We start from the raw sequence: 19,849 nt of genomic DNA on the forward strand, positions 1-19,849 counted from the left end.
GCACCAAGCTAAGCACCTTATTTGCTTCTCCTAGGCTGCTATTCTGTAGAATTTTATGAAGAATGTTGTTGCCTCAGTCTGAGGCGAGAGAATTGCACTTTTTTGTATGGTAAAAGATAGATGTAAAGTTTAAGTATTTTGTAAATATTGGAAATGCAGTGAGGATAAACGTCAGTGTTGAAAGCTAGGTTTGCAAGCTTAATGCGTTCATTTATAGCAGCCCTTATGGGGGAAGCCCCTGAACCCAAAGCAGCGCTGCACATAGTAAGGAAGGTACTTGTGACCAAAGAAAAATGGCACAGTATGAACGCTATTTATGTTTCATCAGTTTTGAAGGTATTTCTAGTACTATTCATAGCAAGCATTTATAATGACTAAAATATATTCTGAATGCCAGCATCATCTATGCAGCAGAAATGACATGGCTGTATAAAAATATATAAATTGCCACATACGTACCTCACTTCCTCTCACAAAAGAAACCCCATTTCTTTGCTCTTCTGGTGTGGTGGAATGTGGAAAAAGTCAGACCCAAAGCACTTAAGACTGAATTTGTTCTTGTTCTGGGATAATGGTCAACAGGATGCCTGAGTTTCTCAGAAGCACTTAATCCCAGCATTTTAAGCTAGGAAATATTGCACATGTCCAGCAAATTCAAGGTTGTTAAAAACTGAGGAATTAGGCTTGCAAAGTTGATACATGGTAACAGTGTTGGCACTTGTTTTTATAAAGGGGTCTGTATACAGGGTAGTATGGATCGAATAGTAAACTATTGTAGTTTTTTGTTGCCGAACACTACATTTTATTGCATTGCTTCTTTAGGAGTGTCCGCAAATATTACTTCAGTAAAGTGTGTATAACCTCACCAATTACTTTGCTCAAAGATAACACACCAAATCATTTTGTGTTGACACCTTTTAATGTACCTAATACTTGCGCTATTCATAATATTCTGGCTTATTTACATAAACGCCAGGTTTCCAGAATTTTCATAGGATGTTTCACAGCACACGTTTTTTTCTCCGAGTCAGTCAGTTTTTCACCTGCATAGGGCTTGGGCCCAAACCAAGTATACAAATAAGCAGTCCACCTGAAATGCATGCTTATAAGTTTGTCATGACATTTACTACTTTCAAACGGTAGCGTTTGAAAACATACAATGCAAACGCAATCTCAAATATATTTCTACCTAAATAGCGATTGGCTCCTAATCCAACTAGCAAGCATTTGCCTTCACATATACCAGGACGAGAGTTATAAAAGTGAATGAACCAATCCCTACTATATATGGGAAATGAGTTTGGCTGGATTTGTAAATTAATTACTGGTCGGAATTTTGGTAAAGGATCTGTTTGTCTACGCTTGAGATTTTGGCACTCTATATTTTGTAGCTGTTATTGCAAAATTTCTTTGCAAGTCCATTTTCTCATGGAACCCTCTGAGTCTGATGTCACTTGTCAGATTTATGAACAAATCACATCTAGGGAACATTGCTTAAACTATTTGGCTGTAAAGTAGTTATTTATCAGGCCAGTTTGTCTCAAGTTGCCTGGATAGGCTTCGGTGTTTGCGTTTTTTTTATTTTTATTATGATGATGAAAAGCAAGTGGAGAAGCAGGCATGTCCCGGTGCTTGGATTAATAAGAATAACCATTTTAACAGACCTTATTTTAAATGTAAATTGCCACCTGTGCCTTATGTACCAGAGACATATAGGTGCATTACAGTTGTTCGGTTTTAATCCGAAATGAAACACTTACAAATTATTGATTTTGCCACATCCATTCAGGTGTACAAACATTTGACTTTTTAGGATTTAAAAAGGGATGTTCATTATACTGGAATACACGTTGGAGTTTCATCTAGCCTGTGTTGGTAATATGATAATTTTGAAGCACTTAACTCGTGAGTGATTATATTTGGAAACATTAGTGACACTTCTGGAGGCTTTATTCCTAGAAATATATTTTACACTGAATAGTTAACTCCTGGTTGTTTTTAATCAAAAAAAGTTCAAATGTTTTAAATGTCATCGATTGGCAAAGCTACTATGGAAATTTCAACGTTCTTCTCAGTTGCCTTTATATTTTCATAGAGCAGTTTGTTTATCCGTTTTCTCATGTTGGACGATATATATTATAATTGTAAAAGATGGGTACTTACTCCCCGAACCCCTTTTTATATACTATATAAGTATAGTCAAAGTGAACTATGTATGAATTGTCTTGTCAAAAAAAATTCTAATGTAAAAAAAAATCGAGGTGATTTTTATAAGACTGCTTTTTGTTTTAAAAATGTGGTTGTGTTACACAAGTAAAGTTTTATCCTACAAATGGCTAAATTGTAGTTTGGCATTTTTTCTAATGCAATACAACAGTCGTTTACCATTCTATTCCCAGTTAATTTGAAAATTCATAAACGGCCCTAGCAATTGACACCTTTATTTCCTTTTTATATCCCAGTCATTGTCCTACATTTATTGCCATTATCCTATGGCAGTACCCCCCTATCCACCCTTCAGCACGAATGGAGATCTTATTGGTTGACTGATTTAACATTCGTTTTACGATTATGACAGCAACTGGTTGAAATGTTTTCTTCAAAATGTTCAGGGTTTAAAATTTAAAGCCAGCCATAAATGCAATAAGTGAATGTCGTTATTGGGACCACAGGACATATTTTGCAGTGTCTTTGGATCCGACCACAATACTGTAGCTTGCAAGTTATGTTCTCTGATGGCACAAAGCCATAAGGGAGCGCGTAGCCAAGGTGTATGTTCCCAATTCGTGAATGGGCATAACTAAGTATACTTTTGCCTTCTGTGAAGGAATGCTTTTCAAAAAGGACTTCGCACAAAAAAATGGCATTATAGGAAGGAAAAGTCCCCTTCCTCTAAACTGTCCCATTCCCAAACAGTTTAGTGGCTGTGCTGTTCTTAGTCCAAAATTTCAACAATCTTCTGCAGATTCTGAATAGGCTCAAGAATGTTCGAGCTCGGTCTTCCAAAACCCATTCAGTTGAGGGGTTCCATCAGACCGTGTTGGACATCTTTAGAATGGCTCCAGTACTCGGTGGTCCACTACAGAGTGGTGGAATCGCTCTTTTGGTTCTTTCGTGTCTGATTTCTCTTGACTGTGCTACTCCACTTGCTGCAGTCTTGGTGTCTACACATAAGCCATGTAACGCAGCAACGCACCCGCCCCCCTGTCCATCCTCGATGTCTCCCTGAAGCCAGTCGCTGTGCAGCATTTGGAGTCATTACCTGCGCTGCCCTCCCAAGTCAGCTAAAATTATCCAGGTGTTGCAAGAGATCAGAACTTGCATTGAAGAACGGTGTCTTCTAGGTCCCAGAAATTTGCTTGAATGGAACAGTTAGTAGACTTCAACATAGCCATGGCTGATGAGGACTATGGGTATACACAAGATGATTTAGAAGTCAACAATCTGCGTCAAATGCACTCTGATGCAGTGGCCTACATGCCTCTCCAGGTAGGACTGACTAACTTGGGCCCGAGATAGGAAATCTCCTTCTTTATCACAGAGGTGCTCGGGGTCTCTGGCTTTGACAGTACCTCCTGGGGTGCCTGTAGTCCAACATTTAGAGAGACGCTTTGTTCCCATTTAATGAGGGCCTACTGGAGCATGTCATGTTTTTCAGCCCAGCAGTCGCCAGTGAAAGTTCCAGTTGCCATAGTTTAACTAGCAGTTGACCCAAAATGATTGTCCTCGCACCTATTTCCTGAAAGCTTAGCAGCGCAGACTCCTCTTTTAAACTGAATTCCAGTGCATTCTTTGCGACTTCGCCAGACAAAGAATCTAAAAAATTAGGTGCCATGGACTAGACGTTGGCTTCAGATGGTTTCACACACCTTACAGCAAACTACTGGGCAGCCATGTCCATGGGTGTTGGGATTTCCTAAACAGGCAGCTATAAGCCTACCGGAACACATGCAAAAACCCTTTTCTGAATTGATAAGTGATGGCTTGGATGCCTCAAAACAGATTCCGAAGTACAGCTAGGGCTCTGTGGATACCATCAATCAATCAGTGTTTGTGAAGCGCCCTACTCACCGGTGAGTCTCAAGGCGCTGGGGGCCGACTGGTGTGAACAGCTCAGCTGGGGTTATTTGAAGAGCCTGTCTGAATTGGTTCAGTATCTGGCTTTATCAGAGGTGAATGGGGAGTTGGTTCCAGGTCTTGGCTGTGAGGTAGGAGAAGGATCTTCAACCTGCTCTGGTCCTGTAAAAACGTGGGACGTGGCGAGTTTGGCTGAGGGGAAGTTTCTCTTGGCGTGGAAGGAGATTCGGTTGTTGAGGTATTGGGGTTCGGTGCTGTGTAGGGCTTTGTTGGCGAGTGTGAGCAGCTTGAAGGTTATTCTTCTTTCAACGGGGAGCCAGTAGAGGTTGCGGAGGTGTTTGGTGATGTGGTTTTGTCATGGGATATCCAGGATAAGGCTGGCTGCAGCGTTCTAGACGGACTGGAGTTTGCGCAGGAGTTTTTTTGGTTGATTCCGGTGTAAAGGACGTTGCCGTTGAGATTCACTGTGGGATCCCTGCCATTCTTGCTGACAACCGCACCTCATTTCTTCATAAAAGTGGTAGTTGTGGTCGTTTCACTGAGATGGTTAGACTATTCATAGTTCTTCATTTTGGCGACTTGCTGGTAAAGGCAGTCGGTGGTGCTGGTAGAGGAACATGTTTGTACAATTACTCTTCTCCATGACTTTAGCTTTACCATCAGCGTCCAAAGGTCTTTCCCCACTCTAGCGCTGAGGTTCATCATCATAGGTGCAATCCTAGACCAGACCTGCATGAAGATCTTTCCTCCTCGTGGCTATTCAGGAAATGATTCGGAAATTTCTGACTTGAGTGCATCTCCCTGTCCTACATGTCTTAGGACTGCTCTGCATCCTTCTGACTGCGCACTCCAGTCGAGTTGTCAGTTCAGCCCTCTGTAGATGCAGGTTACAGTGGTCACGGATGCCGCCTCACTGGGTGGGGGGGTGCTCATTAGGGAGACGTGATAGCGCAGGGCATTTGGTCCACGTCGGAGCTGTGCCTGTACATAAATGGAGTAGAGCTGCTAGTGGTCTGTATTGTCCCGAAGGGATTTCCCCCTTCAGTATCAGGAGGTCTCACCTTTCAGATCTTTTTGAGCACAATACCACCATTCATTATAGCAAAAGGCAGGATGGCTTGGGATCATAGGTTGTTGGGAGGGGATTTGTCTGTGGCAATGGGTGCAGGTAAAGGGAATATTACCCGTATAGGCACATCTGTCCGATGGTCTCAACATGCAAGCAAATGCTTCGCCAACTTTCACTGGAAGAGAACACCCCAAAATGATGGGGTTGATCATAACGAGACTGGAGTGTCAATCTGTGGACCCCTTTGCCATGGCTCAGAGAAGGTAGTGTCCTTGGCTTTGTGCCATACACTCCCCTGGGACAGATCCTTCAGCTTAAGCTGGTCTCTGGGCCTCTATGGGTTCGCAACAATTTTTCTGCTCTCAAAAGTCCTATGGAAGGTGTGGGATGATCGAGTGTTAGACGGGGACCCTGAGGGTCGGCCGGATACTGAGGGAGAGGTCCCCGGGTGGGACCGTCTCCTGCGATCGTACAGACAAGTTACCTCCCTCCCCACAAACAGGCACCACACCAAGTCGAGTTCAATGCTTTATATAAGGTTCTTAAGGCAAGGATATCAGCGATACAGGATATCTCGGACCCGGGGGTCCTCTCACTTCTAGTCTCTGTAGGGAAGAAGGGGGTAGCGGGACAGTCTTGGTACCGGATCGGTACAGGTAGTGGTAAGAAGCGAGCTCACAATCCTCGAGCTGGAGTGTCTGTGGATCGGGCCGCGGCGGCGCCAGCAGGCCAAGATGATAGTCTCCCTAGGTAGGGGGCCGCGGCAGCGCCAGCAGGCCAAGTCGATGGTTTCACGAGGCAGAGGGCCGCGGCAGCGCCAGCAGGCCAAGACGATGGTTTCACGAGGCAGAGGGCCGCGGCAGCGCCAGCAGGCCAAGACGATGGTTTCACGAGGCAGAGGGCCGCGGCAGCGCCAGCAGGCCAAGACGATGGTTTCACGAGGCAGAGGGCCGCGGCAGCGCCAGCAGGCCAAGACGATGGTTTCACGAGGCAGAGGGCCGCGGCAGCGCCAGCAGGCCAAGACGATGGTTTCACGAGGCAGAGGGCCGCGGCAGCGCCAGCAGGCCAGTCACAGAGGAGTTCTTCTCGGGTCTCTCGACTCCAGGATACAACTGGTTTCCTGGTCTGGTCCTGCCCCAGTTATAGGTCTGGTCCCCTTTGATGTCCGGACCCTCGCGCCTGGGGGGGCCGGGAGGTCCGGGATGAGGGAGTCCAGACACCCCGCAGGGGGGTGGAGCCAGCGCCCAGGCGGCCGGGGGTGATCGACACCTGGCGGAGGAGAGCCGTTGATGATTCCTTTCTCCCATTGACTCGCCAAGTGGTCACTCTGCCTCCCGGGGGGAGGTTGGTGCCTCGATGTCGGGCCCGGCCGGGCCCAGGGTGAGGGTCGAGTTGAGGCCACGCGGCCTCGTGCTGTAGTGGCCCAAGATGGCGGCTGGGCCGAGGCCGTGGTGTGGATGGTGACCCGGGCCAGCTGGGTTCGGAGCTGGTGTCTTGTGGGGGAGGAATTGCCGTGTACTTCGGGTGGTCGTCGGGGACTCTGGCTGGGGATGCAGGGGGAGCCAGGGTCCAGGTCCCATTGCGGGGAGGGGGCAGCCCGACCATGCGGCCTGTCCAACATGCGTCCCCCCCAGCTGAAGGCGGGGAGAGTCAGCCATCTTCCTGGGGACTCTCCTCGCTGAGGCGGAAAAAGCGTGACAGGCCGTCGGCGTTGGCGTGGTCCTGGCCTGGACGATGTTCCACCGTGAAGTCCATCCCCTGCAGGGAGATGGACCAGCGCAGCAGCTTCGGGTTCTCCCCCCGCATTTGCATCAGCCATTGCAGGGGTCGGTGGTCTGTTTGCACCCGGAAGTGGGTGCCGAAGAGGTATGGCCGGAGCTTCTTGAGTGCCCAGACTACGGCGAAGGCCTCCCTCTCAATGGTGCTCCAGCGCTGTTCTCGGGGCAATAGGCGTCTGCTGATGAAGACCACTGGCTGGTCGATCCCTTCGGCGTTGAGTTGGGAGAGGACGGCCCCCACACCATGATCGGAGGCGTCCGTCTGCACAATGAATTCCCGGCTGTAGTCGGGAGCCTGGAGCACGGGGGCCGTGCACATGGCGGTCTTTAGCTTTTCGAAGGCCGATTGGCAGTCCGGGGTCCAGTTGACGGTTTTGGGGCTCTTTTTGGAGGTGAGCTCCGTGAGGGGCCCCACGATGCTGCCATAGTCCTTCATGAACCGCCGGTAGTATCCGGTGAGCCCCAGGAAGGCCCGGACCTCTGTTTGGGTCGTAGGGGGTCGCCAGGCCTGGATGGCAGCAATCTTGAGTTGGAGAGGGGCCACCAGCCCGCTTCCCACTTGGTGTCCTAGGTAGGTCACGGACCCTTGGCCCACCTGGCACTTGCTGGCTTTGATGGTGAGCCCGGCTTGCTGGAGGGCGTGTAGAACCTCCCGCAGGTGGCGGAGGTGGTCGGTCCACTGGTGGCTGCACACAGCAATGTCGTCCAGGTAGGCGGCGCTGAAGCCTTCCAGGCCCGCCAGTACCTGGTTTACCAGCCGTTGGAACGTTGCCGGGGCGTTTTTCATGCCGAAGGGCATGACTTTAAAGTGGTAGTGCCCGTCTGGGGTAGAGAAGGCGGATCGTTCTTGGGCCCTAGGGGTGAGGCCGATCTGCCAGTAGCCCGCTGTTAGGTCGAAGATGCTCAGGTAGCGGGCGCCCCCCATCCGGTCAATTAGCTCGTCTGCCCGGGGGATGGGATGAGCGTCGGTCCGGGTAACTGCATTCAGCCCCCGATAGTCCACGCAGAACCGGAGCTCAGGGGCAACGCCCGGGGCAGCTGCCTTGGGAACTAGGACGACTGGGCTTGCCCAGGGACTGTCTGAGGGTTCGATCACTCCTAGGGTCAGCATTTTGGACACCTCGGTCTGGATGCAGGCTCGTACCCGGTCTGGTACGCGGTACGCTCGGTGTCGAATAGGAGGGCTGTCCCCGGTGTCCACATCGTGGAGGCACCAGGGGGTGACTCCGGGGGTGAGGGAGAACAGGGAGGCGAACTGCCTCAGGAGCGTTTGGCAGTCTTGGTGTTGCTCCGGGGACAGGGCCTCGGAGAGCTGGACCCCTTCCACTGAGCCATCCTGCTCGAGGGCCCTCAGTAAGTCCGGAAGAGGTTCAGAGTCTTCTTCTGTCCCATTATCGGTAGCCATCAGGAGGCTGAGTTCGGATCGCACAAAATGGGGTTTGAGCCTGTTGGCATGGAGGACCCGTAGGGGGTTCCGGGCAGTCTCCATGTCGATTAAATAGGTGACGGGCCCCTTGCGTTCGATTACCTTGAAGGGCCCGGACCATCTGTCTTGGAGTGCACAGGGCTCAACCGGGGACATCACCCAGACCTGTTGTCCAGGTTCGAACTCAATGGAGGACGTGTGCTGATCGTACCACCTCTTCATGTCCTCCTGACTGGCCTCGAGGTTGGCTTTGGCGGCGTCTCGGAACCGCCGGGTCTGGTTGCGGAGAGCCAGGAGATACCTGTAGATGTCCGGGGGAGTTTTCTGGGGAGGCTGCTCCCAACCCTCCTTGACTAGGCTGAGGGGGCCCCGGACGGGGTGCCCGTACAGGAGTTCAAAGGGGCTGAAGCCGAGGGACTTCTGCGGGACCTCCCGATAGGCAAACAGGAGGCAGGGAAGTAGCACGTCCCACTGGCGTCGAAGGGGTTCTTCTAGACCCATAATCATCCCCTTGAGGGTGCGGTTGAATCTCTCGACCAGTCCGTTTCCTTGCGGGTGATAGGGGGTCGTGAATTTGTAGGTGACCCCGCATTGCTGCCAGAGGGACTTCATATATCTGGAGATAAAGTTCGTGCCCCTGTCACTGACGACCTCCCGGGGGAACCCCACCCGGGAGAAGATCCCCATCAGGGCCCGGCCCACCACGGGGGCCGTCACGGTCCGAAGAGGGATGGCCTCGGGATAGCGGGTGGCGTGGTCTACAAGGACCAGGATGAACCGGTGTCCTTGGGCTGTTCGAGGGTCGAGGGGCCCCACAATGTCTATTCCCACTCGTTCAAACGGGGTGGTGACGACAGGAAAGGGTTGTAACGGTGCTTTGATTTTTCGGCCACTTTTTCCGCTGGCCTGGCAGGTGGGGCAGGCCTTGCAGTGGTTGGTGACATCCTTCCGCATGTGGGGCCAGAAAAAATGGGTCACCAGGCGGTCGTAGGTTTTATCCTGCCCCAGGTGTCCGGCAAGGGGGACATCGTGGGCTAAGTTCAGGAGGAAGTCTCGGAAGCGAAGGGGCACCACCAGCACCCGACTGGCCCCTAGTTCTGCAACTTTCTGCTCGCTGTAGAGCAGGTCTTGGTCCCAGTAGATCCAGTGGGCCCCCGAGGTATCCCCGGTGCTCTGGGCCAGGGCTTGCTGCCGGAGTCCTACGAGAGAGGGACAGGTTTTCTGTTCGGCCCGGAATTGTTCCTGCGTGGGGCCTCCCTCCTGCCGCCATTGTGCCAGGTCAGGGACGTCCCGAAGCTGGTCGGATCCTTCTTCGGTTTGGGTCAATGGACTGGCTTCTGGGGCGGCCTCCTCGGGGATGAGCGCGGGAGGAGGTTCTGGCCACTCGGGCTCTTCTGGGCTGGGGACCGCGCGGGCGGTCATGGACCTGGTCGTGACGCAGACCCATTCGGGGAGGCCGAGCATCCCCAGGTGCTCCCTCCGTTCGACAGCTGCCCAGGGAGAGCTTTCAAGGTCGTTTCCTAGGAGGCAGTCCACGGGGGCATCATCGCGGACAGTTACTTTTAACATCCCTGTTACTCCTCCCCACTCGAAGGGGACGCAGGCCATGTGGCATAGGCTTTCGGAATTGTCGGCTGATCGGACAGGGCAAAGAATGTTCGGCAAGATTTGGTCTGGAGTGACGAGGTGGCGTCGGACCGCCGTTACACTGGCCCCGGTGTCGCGGAGGGCTTCCGCCCGGCGGCCATTAATGTTGACCCATTGACCGTACTTCTGGGTGTTGGCGGGAAGGGGGGTGTTGGACAGGCCACATGAAGGGCCGCTCTCCCCCGGCCCAACCAGGCCCGAACCAGCCACGCAAGTACCACACACCACCATTGCACGTCCACCGTCCCCGCAGGGACCCCTACACTCGAACCTGTTGACCCCGTAGGCCGACCCACTACCGGCCTGCGCGCCCATCCTGGGCGCCATCTTGGACACTCCACCACGAGGCCGCCTGGCCCCCGATCGACCTCAACCCTGGGCCTGGCCAGGCCTCAGACATTCCGGCACCAACATCCACCCAGGAGGTGAGCGGGCTACTTGGTCAGTCAATGGGAGCAGGAGGTGTCGATGGCTCTCACCCGCCAAGTGCCGCTCGCCCATCGCCTCCCCGGACGCTGGCTCCACCCCCCTGCTGGGTGTCTGAACCCCCTCATCCCGGACCTCCCGACCTCCAAGTGCGAGGGTCCGGACATCAAAGCACACCAGCCCTATAACTGGGGCAGCTCCAGAGCAGGACGGGAGTTGTATCTTGGAGTCGAGAGACGCAAAGAAGAACTCATCCTTGACGGACTACTGGCGCTGCCGTAGCTCTGTCTTGTGCACCCTCGTCTTGCCTGCTGGCGCTGCCGCGGCTTTGGGAACCACCCTATCCTTCATCATCGTCGGGACCTGCTGGCGTAGCCGCGGACCGTTTGTAACCACCACCTTCATCGGGACCTGCTGGCTCTGCCGCGGACCGTCGTCTGCCTTATCCATCTCGGGACCTGCTGGCTCCGCCGCGGCCCGTTCATCTACACCACCGAGCTCGAGGATTGAGAGCTATTTTCCATCGTTTTGGTAACAAGACTGTCCCGCTACCCTTTTCCCAAACAGAGACCAGAATAGAGGGGACCCCTGAGTCCAGACCTCCTTGTACCATTCTACCGTACTTGAAGAATTGTCTATAAAGTATCGTTGAACTTTATCATTGTGTGGTGTCCGTCTGTGGGGGGGAAGTTACTTGTCTGTACGATTCACTGGAGACGGCTCTCCCCGGAAACCTCTCCCCGTATCCTCGGCCGACCCTCCCGGTCCGTCTAACATTGGTGGCCAGCGACGGGATCCGAATCACCGCATAAACCGTACAGAGAGTAGCTCACCCCACGGCGAATCACGATGTCAACTAAAGAAAGCGGATCAACGGAGAAATTCCAGATGGAGAAATTGGGCGAGTACAGCCATCGTGAACTTAAACAGTTCTGTATCGAATTAGGTATCGCTACCACCGGACTAAATACCAAAGATGACTTTAAGCAGGCCCTGGAATCTTGGGCAGAAACCGGGGCTGCCGGAACCCCCGATCAAGACATCACAGCACAAACCCCCATGGCCCCTGAAGAGCGAAGAACGGGTCTCTCGCCAGGCGAGATCCAGGAACGAGAAAGAACCCGACTACACGAGCTGGAAATGGCCCGGCTCAAAATGGACGTTGAACTAAAGTTGGCCGAACAGAAAATCAACTTAGAGCACCTACGTCTCCGAGAAGAAAGAGAGGAGAAACAGAGACAAAGGGAGCTCGAGGAAAAGAAACTGGCATATGAACATGAACGGAAATTAGCTGAAATCGACCTACGCAAACAGAATAAAGAAACAGGGGTGCCCGAGCAACCCCACACTCCAGGGGCAACAGAGAAGAAGGTACACATCCCCAAGGATGTCGTTCGAGAATACTTCCGAGAGGACGACATCCAGCAATGGTTTAAGGCCTATGAAATCGCTATGACTGCACACCGGATCGATAGAAGCGATTGGGGGGCCGGTCTGTGGGGGAGATTCCTCAATGAGGGCCGCGACGCCCTGCTGCAACTCCCGGACCAGCAGATGACCTCCTATGACCATATGAAAGCGGCACTCCTCACCCGCTATGGCCTCACACCCGAGATGTACCGTCAGAGGTTCCGAGACTGCACCCGCATCCCAGGTACAACTTGGGTGGACTATGTCAATTACTTTAGCCGAGCCTTCGAGGGCTGGATCAAAGGAAGCAAGGTCACAACCTACGAACAACTGTTCAATCTTATGGTATGGGAGCATCTGTCGAACAATTGCTTCATTGAACTTCGCCAGCACCTCCTCGACAGCAAGTTAACGGATCCCCGGCAGCTCGCAGCCGAAGCTGACCGGTGGGAGATCACCAGAGTGAGTCGAAATGGGTCCTCCGAACAGAACCGGAACAACAATGGTCAGCACCGTCCCCGAGGAGGTGGAGGCCAAGGACGCGGAAGAAGCAACGCTCCGGTCACCCCCACTATCAGCCCCACCCCCCCGTCCAACCGGGGCAGCACCCCAGCGCGACCGGGACCTCGAGCCAATGTTACCTGCCATCGATGTCAACGAGTCGGACACTATGCAAACGACCCAAACTGCCCCCAGTACCAGAGCCCAAGACCCCGCCAAGTAGCCGCTGCTGCTCTGGGGGAGGAACGGATCTCAGAGGAACAAGAAGAATATGAACAGGAACACCAAGAATGGGAGCCAGCCGCCATGGCTCTCGCCTGCCTAGGGGGGAGAGACATGGTCCCGCGGGTCCCCCTACCCGCTAATACCCAGAAGTACAGCCAATGGGTGGGCATCAATGGACGCCGGGCGGAAGCCCTTCGTGACACTGGGGCCAGTGTAACAGCCGTCCGCTGTCACCTGGTGACCCCCGAACAATACTTACCAAACATTCTCTGCCCTGTACGTTCAGCCGATAACTCAGAAAATCTGTGTCGGATGGCCTGCGCCCCCTTCGAATGGGGAGGGGTCTCCGGCATGTTGAAGGTGACGGTCCGAGATGATGCCCCCGTAGACTGCCTCCTGGGTAATGACCTGGAAAGCTCTCCATGGGCAGCAGTCGAACGAAAAGAGCACCTGGGGATGCTGGGCGTCCCGGACTGGGCGTGCGTCACCACCCGGTCCATGACCGCCCGTGCCAACACCCGCCCAGAGGAACTCGAATGGCCGGCGCCACCGCCTCCGGTCGCCCCCGCCGAAACCACCGACCGTGACGTCCCCCCCGAACCAGCTCAACCTCCAGACCTCGCTAACCTCGACCAGTGGCCTCAAGAGGGGGGGCCCACGCAAGAACAATTTCGCCAAGAACAAAGGACCTGTCCGTCCCTCGAGGGACTCCGCCAGCAAGCGCTAGCCCAAAGCGCAGGGGATACCTCCGGAACTCACTGGGTCTACTGGGACAATGATCTGCTGTACAGTGAGCAAAGGATCGCGGAGCTGGGGGCCAGCCGAGTCCTAGTGGTACCCCTCCGTTTTAGAGACTTTCTGCTAAACCTGGCCCACGATGTCCCCCTGGCAGGACACTTGGGTCAAGACAAAACCTATAGCCGCCTGGTGACCCACTTCTTCTGGCCCAAAATGAGGGACAATGTACACCAGCATTGCCGATCTTGCCCCACGTGCCAAGCCAGTGGGAAGAGCGGCCGCAAACTGAAAGCCCCCCTGCAACCTTTTCCCGTGGTCACCACCCCGTTCGAGAGGGTCGGAATCGATATCGTAGGGCCCCTGGACCCGCGCACAAAACAAGGCCATCGATTCATCCTGGTGCTAGTGGACCACGCCACCCGCTACCCGGAGGCTGTTCCCCTGCGGACTGTGACAGCCCCGGTAGTCGGCCGGGCTCTGATGGGGATCTTCTCCCGGGTGGGCTTCCCCCGGGAGGTCGTCAGTGACAGAGGCACGAACTTTATTTCGAAATACATGAAATCTCTCTGGCAACAGTGCGGGGTTACCTACCGGTTCACGACCCCCTATCACCCTCAAGGAAACGGACTCGTTGAGCGGTTCAACCGCACGCTCAAAGGGATGATCGGGGGGTTGGAAGAGCCCCTCCGTCGCCAGTGGGATGTACTGTTGCCGTGCCTTCTCTTCGCATATCGAGAGGTTCCCCAGAAGTCCCTGGGCTTCAGCCCATTTGAACTGCTGTATGGACACCCCGTGCGCGGGCCGCTCAGCCTAGTTAAGGAAGGCTGGGAGATGCCCCCTCTAAAGAACCCACCAGATGTGTTCCGCTACCTCCTAACACTCCGCAACCAGACCCGGCGATTCCGAGAACTAGCAAAAGCCAACCTAGAGGCCAGTCAGGAGGACATGAAAAGGTGGTATGACCGGAATGCCTCCTCCATCGAGTTTGAACCTGGGCAACAGGTATGGGTGATGTCCCCCACCGAACCCTGCGCCCTACAAGACAAGTGGACAGGGCCCTTCAAGGTGGTCGAGCGCAAGGGTCCGGCTACCTATCTCATCGACTTGGAATCTTCCCGGAACCCCCTCCGGGTCCTCCACGCTAACAGACTGAAACCGCACTTTGTACGGACAGAACTCAGCCTCCTGATGGCCACAGACAATGGGGCTGAAGAGGACTCCGAGCCCCTCCCGGACCTCCTACGAACGCGGGAGAAAGACGGTTCCGTAGATGGGGTCCGACTCTCAGAGGCCCTCACCCGAGAGCAACACCAGGAGTGCCAAGTTCTCCTATCACAATTCGCCAGCCTGTTCTCCCTCACCCCAGGGGTCACTTCCTGGTGTACGCACGATGTGGACACGGGGGACAGCCCCCCTATCCGCCACCGGGCCTACCGCGTGCCAGATCGGGTACGGGCCTGCATCCAGGAGGAAGTAGCCAAAATGCTCACGCTCGGGGTCATCGAGCCCTCAGACAGCCCCTGGGCCAGCCCTGTAGTACTGGTCCCCAAAGCAGCTGCCCCCGGCACCACACCAGAACTCCGGTTCTGCGTCGACTACCGGGGCTTGAATGCGGTCACCAGGACAGACGCACATCCCATCCCCCGGGCAGATGAACTAATCGACCGCATGGGAGCTGCCCGCTACCTCAGTATCTTCGACCTGACGGCGGGCTACTGGCAAATCGGCCTCACACCCCGGGCACAAGAACGTTCTGCCTTTTCCACGCCCGATGGCCATTACCATTTCACAGTCATGCCCTTCGGCATGAAGAATGCCCCAGCAACATTCCAACGGCTCGTCAATCAGGTCCTGGCGGGGCTCGAAGGATTCAGCGCCGCCTACTTAGACGACATCGCTGTATACAGCAACCAGTGGTCCGAGCACCTCCACCACCTCCGAGCAGTACTGCACGCCCTTCAGCAAGCTGGCCTCACGATCAAGGCCAGCAAATGTCAAATTGGGCAAGGGTCTGTAACCTACCTCGGGCACCAGACCGACCACCGACCCCTGCAGTGGCTGATGCAGATGCGGGGGGAAAACCCGAAGTTACTACGCTGGTCCATCTCCCTACAAGGGATGGACTTCACAGTTGAACATCGGCCTGGGCCCGATCACGCCAACGCAGATGGCCTGTCCCGGTTCTTCCGCCTCGACGCGAAGAGTCCCCAAGAGAACGGGTAACTCTCCCCGCCTTCAGCTGGGGGGGACGCATGTTGGACAGGCCACATGAAGGGCCGCTCTCCCCCGGCCCAACCAGGCCCGAACCAGCCACGCAAGTACCACACACCACCATTGCACGTCCACCGTCCCCGCAGGGACCCCTACACTCGAACCTGTTGACCCCGTAGGCCGACCCACTACCGGCCTGCGCGCCCATCCTGGGCGCCATCTTGGACACTCCACCACGAGGCCGCCTGGCCCCCGATCGACCTCAACCCTGGGCCTGGCCAGGCCTCAGACATTCCGGCACCAACATCCACCCAGGAGGTGAGCGGGCTACTTGGTCAGTCAATGGGAGCAGGAGGTGTCGATGGCTCTCACCCGCCAAGTGCCGCTCGCCCATCGCCTCCCCGGACGCTGGCTCCACCCCCCTGCTGGGTGTCTGAACCCCCTCATCCCGGACCTCCCGACCTCCAAGTGCGAGGGTCCGGACATCAAAGCACACCAGCCCTATAACTGGGGCAGCTCCAGAGCAGGACGGGAGTTGTATCTTGGAGTCGAGAGACGCAAAGAAGAACTCATCCTTGACGGACTACTGGCGCTGCCGTAGCTCTGTCTTGTGCACCCTCGTCTTGCCTGCTGGCGCTGCCGCGGCTTTGGGAACCACCCTATCCTTCATCATCGTCGGGACCTGCTGGCGTAGCCGCGGACCGTTTGTAACCACCACCTTCATCGGGACCTGCTGGCTCTGCCGCGGACCGTCGTCTGCCTTATCCATCTCGGGACCTGCTGGCTCCGCCGCGGCCCGTTCATCTACACCACCGAGCTCGAGGATTGAGAGCTATTTTCCATCGTTTTGGTAACAAGACTGTCCCGCTACCCTTTTCCCAAACAGAGACCAGAATAGAGGGGACCCCTGAGTCCAGACCTCCTTGTACCATTCTACCGTACTTGAAGAATTGTCTATAAAGTATCGTTGAACTTTATCATTGTGTGGTGTCCGTCTGTGGGGGGGAAGTTACTTGTCTGTACGATTAACTGGAGACGGCTCTCCCCGGAGACCTCTCCCCGTATCCTCGGCCGACCCTCCCGGTCCGTCTAACAGGGGGCCCGCGGAATCATGTCTCTCTCCCCTAAGCAGACCAGTGCCATGGCGGCGGGTGCCCATTCAGAGGGATCGGTCTCGTACTCTTCCTGGTCTTCCGGGATTAGTTCTTCCCCTAGGGCCGCCGCTGCAACTTGGCGGGGGGTAGTGTTCGGATTCTTTGGGCAATTGGGATCACTGGCGTAGTGGCCGGGTCGCTGGCACCTGTGGCACGTAATGTTGGCCCGGAAACCGGCCCGGACGGCAGGGCTTCCTCGGCCAACCGGGGTCGAGGGGTTTCTGGGGGGTGACGAGGGACCGGGGTCTCTCCCCCGACCCTGACTTCCTCCTCCCCCTCGGGGGCGATACGGTCTGGATAATTCGCTGGGTGCGTTCCGGCCAACTCGGGTGCTTTCCCACCGGTCGGCTTCGACGGCGAGTTGTCGAGGGTCGGTTAGCTTACTGTCCAGGAGGTGTTGCCGGAGCTCCACGAAGCAGTTGTTCGACAGGTGCTCCCATACGATAAGGTCAAAGAGTTGTTCGTAGGTGGTTACTTTGTTGCCCTTGATCCACCCCTCGAAGGCTCGGCTAAAAAAGTTCACGTACTCCACCCAAGTTGTACCCGGAATCCGTTTGCAGTCGCGGAACCGTTGGCGGTACATCTCCGGTGTGAGCCCGTATCGAGTGAGGAGGGCGGCCTTCATGTGGTCGTAGGAGGTCATCAGCTGGTCCGGGAGTTGTAGCAGGGCGTCCCGCCCTTCGTTGACAAACCTCCCCCATAATCCGGCTCCCCAATCGCTTCGGGGAATCCGGTGGGAGGTCATTGCCACCTCATAGGCTTTAAACCACTGCTGTATATCATCGTTCTTGTGGTATTCCCGGATGACATCTTTGGGGATGTGAACCTTGGGTTCGGTCGAGGCAGACGGGGTCGGTCGTTCGGGGAGCCCGAGGTCTTTATTCTGTTTCTGGACCTCCAGTGTTTTGAGATTGCGCTCATGTTCGTACTCTAGTTTCTTTTCCTCTAGCTCTCTCTGTCTTTGCTTGTCTTCTCGCTCTTCCCTGAGCCGTAAGTGTTCCAGGGTTATTTTTTGTTCTGCCAGCTTGAGTTCTCCATCCAAGCGGAGTCGGGCTAGTTCTAATTCGTGGAGTCTGGTTTTTTCTCTTTCTCGGATCTCTTCCAGGGAGAGACCCGCTCTTTCTTTAGTTGGTGCGGGGCTCGTCTCGGTTGTTTGTGTTCGGGGTACGGCCGTACCCGTTTCTGCCCAGGCTTCTAGGGCTCGTTTGAAGTCTTCCTTCGTACTCAGACCCGTGGTTGGGAGACCAAGTTCCATGCAATATTGCTTCAGTTCTCGGTGGTTGTAATCTTCCAATTTTTCCATCTGGAATTTCTCCCTTGTTCCGCTCTCTGTTGTCATGGTGGTCGTGTGTCGTGGGTCGGGTGACTTTCTGTACGATTATGCGTAGGTTCGGATCCCGTCGCTGGCCACCAATGTTAGACGGGGACCCTGAGGGTCGGCCGGATACTGAGGGAGAGGTCCCCGGGTGGGACCGTCTCCTGCGATCGTACAGACAAGTTACCTCCCTCCCCACAAACAGGCACCACACCAAGTCGAGTTCAATGCTTTATATAAGGTTCTTAAGGCAAGGATATCAGCGATACAGGATATCTCGGACCCGGGGGTCCTCTCACTTCTAGTCTCTGTAGGGAAGAAGGGGGTAGCGGGACAGTCTTGGTACCGGATCGGTACAGGTAGTGGTAAGAGGCGAGCTCACAATCCTCGAGCTGGAGTGTCTGTGGATCGGGCCGCGGCGGCGCCAGCAGGCCAAGTCGATGGTTTCACGAGGCAGAGGGCCGCGGCAGCGCCAGCAGGCCAAGACGATAGTTTCACGAGGCAGAGGGCCGCGGCAGCGCCAGCAGGCCAAGACGATGGTTTCACGAGGCAGAGGGCCGCGGCAGCGCCAGCAGGCCAAGACGATGGTTTCACGAGGCAGAGGGCCGCGGCAGCGCCAGCAGGCCAAGACGATGGTTTCACGAGGCAGAGGGCCGCGGCAGCGCCAGCAGGCCAAGACGATGGTTTCACGAGGCAGAGGGCCGCGGCAGCGCCAGCAGGCCAAGACGATGGTTTCACGAGGCAGAGGGCCGCGGCAGCGCCAGCAGGCCAGTCACAGAGGAGTTCTTCTCGGGTCTCTCGACTCCAGGATACAACTGGTTTCCTGGTCTGGTCCTGCCCCAGTTATAGGTCTGGTCCCCTTTGATGTCCGGACCCTCGCGCCTGGGGGGGCCGGGAGGTCCGGGATGAGGGAGTCCAGACACCCCGCAGGGGGGTGGAGCCAGCGCCCAGGCGGCCGGGGGTGATCGACACCTGGCGGAGGAGAGCCGTTGATGATTCCTTTCTCCCATTGACTCGCCAAGTGGTCACTCTGCCTCCCGGGGGGAGGTTGGTGCCTCGATGTCGGGCCCGGCCGGGCCCAGGGTGAGGGTCGAGTTGAGGCCACGCGGCCTCGTGCTGTAGTGGCCCAAGATGGCGGCTGGGCCGAGGCCGTGGTGTGGATGGTGACCCGGGCCAGCTGGGTTCGGAGCTGGTGTCTTGTGGGGGAGGAATTGCCGTGTACTTCGGGTGGTCGTCGGGGACTCTGGCTGGGGATGCAGGGGGAGCCAGGGTCCAGGTCCCATTGCGGGGAGGGGGCAGCCCGACCATGCGGCCTGTCCAACATCGAGCATAGTTAACCTTGATTTTTCTGGATTGGGCAAGAAGTATCTGGTACACCCATCCGCTGCTTCTGCCACACAGAGTGGACATGCTCTCCCAGCAGGAAGGCCAGGTCCTCTACACCAATCCTTTGGGCTCCCTGGTGAAGTTGCAGAAACAAGATTGTCTGCCAAAAGCTGGGGCGAAATCCACTCATGTAGGTCGCTGGAACAAATTTGTGTAGTGGTGTTGAGTCGAAGGCTTAGATCCCATTAGGTCATACTCTTCTGCCTCTCATGCCCTGATTACGAATATGTGGTTTTTATCACACATGAAATAGTGATACCACTGGGTATGTTATTTATCGGGTACGATAAATAACACCTAATTATGAGTTGGTGGGGAAAATGTGTGGATTTTGGTGTTTAACGCACCAAAATCCCCACAATACGGTAAATACCTTATGGGTTTTCCCCGTTACATTTCAGCAGGTTTGTGTTATTTAATGCATCTGATAATTATTGGATGTATTAAATACCTAGCAACTCCTAATACCAACCCATGTGTAAACAG

The sequence above is a fragment of the Lissotriton helveticus genome, chromosome 2_1 (genome assembly GCF_964261635.1).
Source record: "Lissotriton helveticus chromosome 2_1, aLisHel1.1, whole genome shotgun sequence".
NCBI lineage: Eukaryota > Metazoa > Chordata > Amphibia > Caudata > Salamandridae > Lissotriton > Lissotriton helveticus.